The following is an 11,132-nucleotide window of genomic DNA, read 5'->3' as shown; positions in this document are numbered from 1 at the left end:
CTTAGGAGCTACCTGGATAATCTATCATGGAGGGATAACTAGATTTGGAGCTGGAAACTAGGGCAACGTTGGTGCCATGGGCTAAATTCTCATCTCAAGATCCTTAAGACTCCTTTTCCAAGTAAGGTCATGTTCACAGGTTCCAGAGATTAGGATGTGGACATAATTTTTTAGGGGGAAGTGGAGTGGAGGGCATCATTCAACCCACTACCCTTACGTAATGTGAAAAAAATTGGAAAGGAAAAGATTGAAAAACAGGAAATCACCATTAACAGTGATTACTTCAAGGAGGGAAAAATGTACAGATTTTATACAGTGAACTTATATAACATTGATAATCAGTAAAAACAAACAAACAAACAAACAAAAACATACAAAATAATAGAGCAATAGTAGCAACCAGCACCATAACATAAAGCAAAACACAGGCAGGTCCTGACTTACACATACCCTATTAACAAATGACCCTGACACATCAGAAAGGAGTGGGAAGGTCACATCTTCACATTCAGTGATGGGGCCAGGTGTGGGGCTTAGATTTAGACCAGGGACCCTACAGCACCCTTGGGTTTTAAGAACCCCAGAGACGTTAGCCTTCTCTCATGCAAGGATTGGTACCCAGGAAGAGCCACCCACCTCACCAGAAGAGGGGAAGTACTTTCCTCGCGTTGATTTGTAGAAATTAAAATGCTTTTTTTTTTAAATGCTTTTCTCCTCAAAGAAGCAACATTATTAAGTAGAGGTTGCAAGCATGAGCCCAATTTCAGCCCAACGATGTGTCTTATTTCATCTACACTGTGTATAAATCTTTTCACCAACTATTTTCACCTGAGATTTTGGTGTTTTGCTTCTCCTGATCTGCTGCACTGGGCCTGCATTCTCCCAGGGCAGCCACTGCTGGAGCTGGGGAGGGGCTGCACCCTTTAGATGGGACATGCGCAGTGGTCTCCATCATTCCCTGGTCTCCTGACCCAACTCTCCTCATTTACATTGTCCACCTGGCCACTACAGGCATTTGAGTTTGCAAACCCCCGATGAATAGAATTAAAATCATTTTCTGGTACTAAAACACAGTACATTAAGGGTTAAGTGGGCTTGGGCACACTGTTGCTTCCAGGGAAAAATCGATCTGAGTTCCAAATAGCCAACAAATGAACTTGAAGCAGACAAACTGTTCATAAATTGGCGACTCCTCTACAGTGATGTTTTATACTCTGTGTAAACAAGCAATGGAAAACGCATACCCATATATGCACGCAGATACCAGAAATTCAATTCCATGGGCAATTTGGGAATGAAGTTTCAAAATTCTGCTGAGGATGATTATGTATGTCTGAGTCTGCATGCAGGTGGGCGTGTGTGTACCCCTGGGGGCCTGGATGTGCTGTCACTCTGCTCAGGCCAGAGCCTGTCCTTGTAACCCCAACTGTAGGGCTTGTTGTGTCATGAGCCAAAATTAACCTCATCATGATTGGGTTAGATCCGGAGGCCTTTATAGAATTTCCTCTCTGGGATCTGTGTTGACTCCTGGCAGGTGTTTCCAGCAAAGCTCTTGAATTTTTAATTTGAGTTGAGCTGTGGAGGTGAAATGAAGTGGGTCATAGGGGGAGTGTTGCCTCATCCAGAGCTGGAGCCTTTTGGGAAGGCAGTCCTTTTCTGTAATTTTCAGAACAGATTGCTGACTTTCAAGACCTTTGTGAGAAGAATGCTCTTAAGGTTTTCCCCTCCTAAGTTGATAAGTATTTAATGAGCACCTACTCTGTTCATAGCAGTTGGTTAAGGTACACCAACAAATTAAGATGTGGGCAGTGCTTGCAGACCAAGGAGCTTTCAACCTGATCAGGCAGTGGAGACACAAAGAGGCAAAACATTAAATAACAGCACAGTGTCATGTGAAACAGATAAGATGCCACAGGTAGTGAGCCGTGAATTGCCACATGGACGTGTATGTGGAAGAGTATTGCCAAATACACTTAGAGACTCTAAGTACACTGTCTATAGTTTCAGGGAAGAGAAATGTCATTTCAGGCCAGGGGATGGCCAGGCAGTGGAGGTGGTGGCTGAACCGAGTGTAAGCAGAGCAGAAGGTAAAACACCAAGCAGACATGTGACAATGGGAGAATGGAAGGTGGCTTTAGCTGAATGACAGGGTACCTAATCCTGGGCTTTGTTGCATAGGCAGTGGGGAGCCCTTGAAAGTTTTTGAGCAGAGGAATGGTATGAGCCAATTCATACATTGGGAGATCAATCTGGACACTATGTCAGGATGGTTTGGAGGAAGAAGAAGGAAATGAGAACAGAAGGAGACTGGGAGGGAAGCTCCTACGGAGGAGAAATGGCTTCAGCTTGGGTAGGTCAGAGGGACGTGAAAAGAAGGGATAGATGGGGGAGAGTCTTAAAGGACTTGGTGGCAGACAGATTGCCATGAACGGGGAGGAGGAGAAGGGGCAGCAACGGCATCAGGGAGGGCTGACTCTCAGTTTGGAGTCGGAAACTAGGACAACGGTGGTGCCACGGGCTAAAAGAGCCACGAGTGGCGGGAGGTCCACTGAGAGATGGCGAGAAGAGCAGGCTGATTTGGGTCCTGCTTTGAGGCCCTCATGGGGCGCCCAGATGGCAATGACCCAGCTCTGGTGCCACATTCTCAACTACCCTGTGGTGTTTTCCATCTGTATGTGTTCATCTCTTAACGCACACTCTGTGTGCTCAACACCAGTAAGTGGATGGGACCTATTGCGGATGCAGAAACTCACTCGGTAGATCTCCACGCCCCCATCGCCTTTCCAGCTGGTGCTCAGTAGTCTCAGAATCAGCAGACCAACCACCATGAATCGTTGCCTGGTTGAGTAAGTATTTGTACCTGAATGATATGAGAGATGTGCAGTGGTTATTCTACTCCGTATCTCCACCTTCGGGAAGGCCCATGCCTCTGAAATTCTACAAGCTCTTTTGATAATGCTTCCAGGGTTCAGCACTCCCCAGTGTCAAAAAACCCTTGCTTACGCTCACTTTATATTATTCACACCGAGCTTTGACCTTGACAATGGCTTTTCTTTTTTCTTTTTCTTTTTTGGCTGGGCGCGAGGCCTGAGGGATCCTAGTTCCCCAACCAGGGATTGAACCTGTGCTCCCCGCAGTGGAAGCGCAGAGTCCCAACCACTGGAGCACCAGGGGATTCCCCGCAATGGAGTTTCAAAGTGCCCCTGCTTTTCAACTAGGCCCCCTTGACGTCTGTGAGCTCATGTGTATATGGGGGCAGGGGGGAGTAATTCCATTAAAGGAAATTTCGGCAGGGACGTTATTATGTTTTTGCAGAATACTCATTAATTACTGCCATGCCTTCACCAGAATGGGGAAAGCAAAGGAACAGCCACCCTGACTGTTTGGGATTCTGGCTAAATGTAGGGACAAAATCACCAAGCGAAGCCTGTTCCTAAGGGCCGATGAGGATGCATTGTTAACGGGATTCTGAGTAAACCCGTCCTTACTCCTTTTTATTCTTCCTATTTCTTTGTCCTCTTCAGTTTTCGCCTGTCGGGCATCAAGTCCTTTTTCTCTGCTCTCTGTGCTCCCTCCACTTCAATCCTCGCCCCCCTTCTTTACCCCACAACTGGTCTGCATTGATATTCATTCCAAAAAAATTACCCAGCCCATTCTGCGGTGGAAAGCTGAGACCAGGGACTGGTGCAACTGTTGGAATATATAAACGTGACTCTTTTTCAGGTAGCATCTAAGATGCCAGTCATAGCAGCCTCATTTTAAAAACTATTTATATCCACAAAAGTCTATAATAGCATTTTTATTGTGTACGCCTGTGATTGGGCGCGTGTTTTTCCCCATGCCAGTTTCTTATTATCGTTCAACACTGACTACAGCCTTAAAAGATAATGAAAACAGAAACACTCTTTCTAAAAGGTGATGACTACTTTCCATGTCCTGTGCTCCCCTGCCTGAAGGGGCCGGTTTAGTGTTTAAACCATCCGGAGCACCTGACTCCCTCAGAACCCAAGTTCACATCCTTGCAGCATTGACTCAGTCTTTTATTCCTCTGCAGAGAATAAATTGAATACCAGGCTATTTACTGTCTTTCAGATGAGCCCTTAAAACCCAAAGGCTCTCTTTGGTTGCTGGGGATGTTGGAGTTTTCCCTGTCCTGCTGTCCTTGCCCTGGGTTCCAGAACCTGGCCTGGTCCCAGATGTCACGCACTCGCCTTTGAAGAAAGACGTTTATTTGGGCCTTTCTTTTCTCAGCTCCTGCTGTTTCTTTGCTTCCATGACATGACCTGCTGCTTTCACCCCTTAGTTTTCCCGTGCATTAAAAAAATCAAGTAACAAAACAGTTTCCCTCAGAGTGAAAGTGCTGCAAATACAAGCTCATTACCTGTATTCCATTATTATGAATAACTCACCAACTCTCATGCCATGCTTATGATTGACTTGCAATTATGGGTTGTGTTTTTTACAGCGGCTTCTGAATGGTATTCTCCCCTGGTTGTTCCTTAAGCCAAGCCTGGAACCCGTGGGTCACATGAGAAACGGTGGATTATATAGATTCTACCCTATTGTTGTTGTTTTTTTACCCCAAGTCTAGATATTGGATCTGTCATTAGTGATGCAATAATAATACCTTCCATTTGCCGTCTTATGCCTTTTCAAAAGTGCTTTCCACGTTCTTGTGATTGATTCTCACAGAATGTGTTTGACGCAGGCAGTGCAAATATTACGGCCTGAGTTTATAAGGAAACAAAGCGAGGGTAAATGACTTGCTCAAGTTCTTACAGCAAGTCTAAGAGGGACCTGGGATGGCACCAGATTTCATGATTTCAAGGTGTGTGGTTTTCCTACGGCCACTGCATCTATGATGAACTCAAGGCAGTTGCTTTCACATACAAGATTTCATTGGATCCTATGCTGACCTTACAACCAAGGGTGAGCAGGTGTTATCCTCATCTTCCAGATCAGGAAGCAGAATCTCAGAGACGTCGAGTTACCAAGATAATATGGTGATAAATAACAGAGACAGGATTTGACCCCAAGGCTCCAAGCCCACTGCTCTTGGTGACACTTGGCTGGCTGATTAAGGACACCACCAGCTTGGCCAAAAAACTTAGACTCATCCTTGGCTCTTTTTATTTTCTCTTAGCTTATATCTGAGTCATCAGTAAATCTTTCTGATTTTACCTTCAAAATATATTCTAAATCAACCATTTCTCACCACCTCCACTGCTATTATCCTGGTCGAAGCCTTTGCTTTTTCTCACGTGGATTGCTGCAATAACCACCTAGTTACCGTCCAAAGATGGTCCCCAATGAATCAGGCCTCCTAGGAGTCATGCCCATCTGGTTTTGCAACATTGAATCTCAGCTGGTCTGTGACCCATTTTAATCAACAGAATGTGGAAAGATGTGATTTGGTGCATTTCTGGCATAAGCATTGAGAATGTTTTTGTACTTCTGAGAGCCCTTGAGCCACCTGTAAGAAGTCCAGCGACTCTGCTGCAGAGACAAAGTGAAGGGGCCACGTGGAAAGTCCACATGAGGGGGTAGAGGCCCTGAGGCTGTGGAGTGAGGGAGAAGACCCCTGTCAGAGTTCCAGCTGAGCCCAGCCTTTTCATGGTCCCCACAGAGGTGCCAGGCTTGTGGGTGAGCATCCTGGGCATTTCAGCCAGTGGTACCCTCATAGACTGCAGCCCAGACTGATGTCACCTGGAGCGGAAGAACCATCCAGCTGAGCCTGACTGACCCACAGAATTGTGAGAGAGAATAAAATGATCGTAGTTTTAAGCCACTAAGTTTTGGGTTAGTTTGTTGTATAGCAATAGAAAACAAACACCTGTTCCACTCTCACTTGCTACCAGTCTCTTTTCCACACAGATTTTTAAAAAATTGTTTTAAAATACATACAACATCTTAACCATTTTTAAGTATATAGTTCAGCAGTTAAGTACATTCACATTGTTGTGCAGCCCGTCTCCATAAATCTTCATGTTGCAAAACTGAACCTCTGTACCCATTAAACAACTCCCCATTACCCGCTTACCCCAGTCCCTGGCAACCATTATTCTGTTTTCTGTTTCTATGAATTTGACACTTCTAGGTACCTTGTATAAGTGGAATCATATAGTATTTGTCTTTTGGTGACTGACTTGTTTCACTTAGCGTGATTTCCTCAAGGTTCATCCAGGTTTAACATGTGTCAGAATGTCCTTCCTTTGGTTGCTTCTACCTCTGGGCTATTGTGAATAATGCTGCTATGAACAAAGGCATACAAATATCTCTTTGAGGCCCTACTTTCAATTCTTTTGGGTGTACACCCGGAAGTGGAATTGTTGGATTGCATAGTAATTATATTTTTAATGTTTTGAGGAACCATCATACAAAGAAGATTTTAAAACATAAATTTTGTCACTCCGTTGCTCAGAATGCTCTGTTGACTTCTCATTACTCTTAGAATAGTATCCAAGACCCCTACTCTGGCCTACAAGGGCTGATGTCACCAGCCCATGGGCACCTCACCAGCCTCCCTTCTTCCTTCTCTCTGCTTCAGCCATTCTCAGCAGCTTACTGCTCCTTGTCACCCCAGGCATGATCCTACCACAGGGATTGTACACCCGCCATTCTCTCTGCCTGAAATGCTCTTCCCTGGTTACCAACATGGCTCTCACCCTTATTCAGGTCTCAGTTCAAATGTCCCTTCCTTCAGAGAGGCCTTCTCTGATCACCCCCATCATCTGTATGTCTTTTTTTAAAATTCCTCACTTTATCTCTACCTGGTAAGTAGGGAATTTATATTAATGGCACACACATATAATACTAACCATGTGCCTGGTTCTGTTCTAAACACTTTGCATATATTATATGTAAATATGCTAAATAATTTCCCTAAGGCTCTACAGCTAGTAATTGACAGAGGCGGGATTGAATCAAAGCGATTGGGATCCAGAATCCACTATATTATACACACCTCAATATAAATGTATATGTGTATAATATGTATATATCATGTGTGTGCTTTTTATTGTCTGTCTCTCCCATTGGGTGTAAACTCCACAAGGACAGGGACTTTGTTTTGTTCACTGTTCCCCAGGGCTTAGAACAATGTCTGGCACATATTAGGTTTTCAATAAAAGTGAATTGAATGAATCAGTGAGGGAACGAATCAATGGGTTCTTTGTATATTAAAAAAAGCCTCTCAATTGTTTTCGCCCTTGACTTTGATTGTGCCCTCAAAGCACAGCTAGCCAAATAGAGCAATTGCACGTTGTAGGTGCTCAAGAATTATTTATTCAGTGAATGATTTGTGAGCTGCTTGAGGACCCAGACCTGTGTCTCTTATCTCTGTCACCCTCACAGCCCCAGTCCCACTGCTGGGCTGCCCAGCCTTTGTTGCTGCTGTGGGAGAGGAGACTTTATTGAGGGAATCTCGTCTCCTGTGTTGTGGCAGTGAATAGGGGCACTTGTTGTCGCAGAAGTAGCTGCAAGGAAACTGAGGTTGCAAGTTCGAGGCCAAAGACTATGTGGAAGAGATACCGTTTTCAGAATCTTTCACTGTTTTCAATCCTACACATAAAAAGCCTCATTTTCCATAGGAGTTAGTGTCAGTTTGTTTTATTTTTTTATTTCTATTTTTAATAGATCTTTATTGGAGTATAATTGCTTCACAATACCGTGTTAGTTTCTGTTGCACAACAAAGCGAATCAGCCATATGCATACACGTGTCCCCATACCCCCTCCCTCCTGAGCCTCCTTCCCAACCTCCCTGTCCCACCCCTCTAGGTCATCGCAAAGCACCCAGCTGATCTCCCTGTGCTATGCGGCTGCTTCCCACCAGCCAACTATTTTACATTCAGTAGTGTATATATGTCGATGGTACTCCTGCTTTGCCCCAGCTTCGCCCTCCCACCCCGTGTCCTCGTCCATTCTCTGTGTCTGCCTCTTTATTCTTGCCCTGCCACTAGGTTCATCAGTACCATTTTTTTTTTTTTTTAGATTCTATATATATATGCATTAGCATACACTATTTGTTTTTCTCTTTCTGACTTACTTCACTCTGTATGACATACTCTAAGTCCATACACCTCACTAAAAATAACTCAATTTCGTTTCTTTTTATGGCTGAGTAATATTCCATTGTATATATGTGTCACATCTTCTTTATCCATTCATCTGTTGATGGACATTTAGGTTGCTTCCATGTCCTGGCTATTGTAAATAGGGCTGCAATGAACATTGTGGTGCATATCTCTATTTGAATTATGATTTTCTCAGGATATATGCCCAGTAGTGGGATTGCTGGGTCATATGGTAGTTCTATTTTTAGTTTTTTAAGGAACCTCCACACTGTATTCCATAGTGGTTGTGTCAATTTACATACCCACCAACAGTGTAGGAGGGTTCCCTTTTCACCACACCCTTTCCAGCATTTATTGTTTCTAGATTTTTTGATACTGGCCATTCTGACTGGCGTGAGGTGGTACCTCATTGTAGTTTTGATTTGCATTTCTCTAATAATTAGTGATGTTGAGCATCTTTTCATGTGCCTCTTGGTCATCTGTATGTCTTCCTTGGTGAAATGTCTATTTAGGTCTTCTGTGCATTTTTTAACTGGATTGTTTGGTTTTTTGATATTGAGTTCCATGAGCTGTTTGTATATTTTGGAGATTAATCCTTTGTCTGTTGTTTCATTTGCAAATATTTTTCCCATTCTGAGGGTTGTCTTTTTGTCTTGTTTATGGTTTCCTTTGCAGTGCAAAAGCTTTTAAGTTTAATCAAGTCCCATTTGTTTATTTTTGTTTTTATTTCTGTTACTCTAGGAGGTGGGTCAAAAAAGATCTTGCTGTGGTTTATGTCAAAGAGTAGTTTTCCTATGTTTTCCTCTATAAGTTTTACAGTGTCTGGTCTTACATTTAAGTCTTTAATCCATTTGGAGTTTATTTTTGTGTATGGTGTTAGAGAGTGTTCTAATTTCATTCTTTTACACGTAGCTGTCCAGTTTTCCCAGCACCACTTATTGAAGAGGCTGTCTTTTCTCCATTGTATGTTCTTGCCTCTTTTGTCGTAAATTAGGTGCCCATATGTACGTGGGTTTATCTCTGGGCATTCTATCCTGTACCATTGATCTATATTTCTGTTTCTGTGTCAGTACCATACTGTCTTGATTACTGTAGATTTGTGGTATAATTTGAAGTCGGGAGCCTGATTCTTCCAACTCAGCTTTTCTTTCTCAAGATTGCTTTGGCTATTCAGGGTCTTTTGTGTTTCCATATGAATCGTAAGGTTTTTTGTTCTAATTTTGTGAAGAATGCCGTTGGTAGTTTGACAAGGATTGCATTGAATCTGTAGATTGCTTTGGGTAGTATAGACATTTTCACAATATTGATTCTTCCAATCCAAGAACATGGTATATTTCTCCATCTGTTTATGTCATCTTTGATTTCTTTCATCAGTGTTTTATAGTTTTCTGTGTACAAGTCTTTTGCCTCCTTAGGCAGGTTTATTCCTAGGTTTTTATTTATTTATTTATTTATTTTGCGGTACGCGGGCCTCTCACCGTTGTGGCCTCTCCCGTTGCGGAGCACAGGCTCCGGACGCGCAGGCTCAGCAGCCATGGCTCATGGGCCCAGCCACTCTGCCGCATGTGGGATCTTCCCGGACTGGGGCACGAACCCATGTCCCCTGCATCGTCAGGCAGACTCTCAACCACTGCGCCACCAGGGAAGCCCTATTCCTAGGTATTTTATTCTTTTGGTTGCAGTGGTAAATGGGAGTGTTTCCTTCATTTCTCTTTCTGATTTTTCATTGTTGGTGTATAGGAATGCCAGAGATTTCTGTGCATTAATTTTGTATTTGCTACATTACCAAATTCATTGATTAGTTCTAGTAGTTTTCTGGTGGCATCTTTAGGATTTTCTATGTATAGTATCATGTCATTGGCAAATAGTGACAGTTTTACTTCCTCTTTTCCAATTTGTATTCCTTTTCTTTCTTTTTCTTCTCTGATTGCCGTGGCTAGGACTTCCAAAACTATGTTGAATAAGAGTGGTGAGGGTGGACATCCTTGTCTTGTTCCTGATCCTAGTGGAAATGCTTTCAGTTTTTCACCACTGAGAATGATGTTTGCTGTGGGTTTGTCATATATGGCCTTTATTATGTTGAGGTAGGTTCCCTCTATGCCCACTTTCTGGAGAGTTTTTATCATAAATGGGTGTTGAATTTTGTCAAAAGCTCTTTCTGCATCTATTGAGATGGTCATATGGTTTTTACTCTTCAATTTGTTAATATGGTGTATCACATTGTTTGATTTGTGTATACTGAAGAATCCTTGCATCCCTGGGATAAATCCCACTTGATCATGGTATATGATCTTTAATGTGCTGGTGGATTCTTTTTTTTTTTAATTTAATTTATTTTTATTTATTTTTGGCTCTGTTGGGTCTCCATAGCTGAGTACACGCCCTCTCCAGCTGTGGCCAGTGGGGGCCACTCCCCGTTGCAGTGCCCAGGCCTCACTGCGGTGGCCTCTCTTGCTGCGGAGCACGGGCTCCAGGTGTGTGGGCTTCAGCAGTTGTGGCTCACAGGCTCTAGAGCGCAAGCTCAGTAGTTGTGGTGCATGGGCTTAGTTGCTCTGCAGCATGTGGGATCCTCCCAGACCAGGGCTCGAACCCATGTCCCCTGCATTAGCAGGCAGACTGTCAACCACTGCGCCACCAGAGAAGCCTGTGCCGGTGGATTCTGTTTACTAGTATTTTGTTCAGGACTTTTGCCTCTATGTTCATCAGTGATATTGGTCTATAATTTTCTTTTTTTGTGATATCTTTTTCTGGTTTTGGTATCAGGGTGATTGGTGGCTTCATAGAATGAATTTGGGAGTGTTTCTCCCTCTGCAATTTTTTGGAAGAGTTTGAGAAGGATCGGTGTTAGCTCTTCTCTAGATGTTTGATAGAATTTGCCTGTGAAGCCATCTGGTCCTGGACTTTTGTTTGTTGGAAGATTTTAAATTACAGCTTCAATTTCATTACTTGTAATAGGTCTGTTTATATTTTCTATTTCTTCCTGGTTCAGTCTTGGAAGGTTATACCTTTCCAAGAATTTGTCCATTTCTTCGTGGTTGTCCAATTTATTGGCATATAGT

The 11,132-nt window shown here is 43.2% G+C and overlaps 1 long non-coding RNA gene across 4 annotated transcripts in view; it reads left to right on the top strand.

Moving 5' to 3' along the window:
• The window catches only part of LOC113629152 (uncharacterized), a 38,702-nt gene that overhangs the window by 10,177 nt on the left and 17,393 nt on the right, over window positions 1-11,132 (top strand). The window lies entirely within an intron of this gene.

Source organism: Aethalodelphis obliquidens, unplaced genomic scaffold, assembly GCF_003676395.1.
Source record: "Aethalodelphis obliquidens isolate GAN/ISIS:26980383/991018 unplaced genomic scaffold, ASM367639v1 scaffold26, whole genome shotgun sequence".
In the NCBI taxonomy this organism is placed as follows: Eukaryota; Metazoa; Chordata; class Mammalia; order Artiodactyla; family Delphinidae; genus Aethalodelphis; species Aethalodelphis obliquidens.
This window is presented reverse-complemented; position numbering and strand designations above follow the sequence as displayed.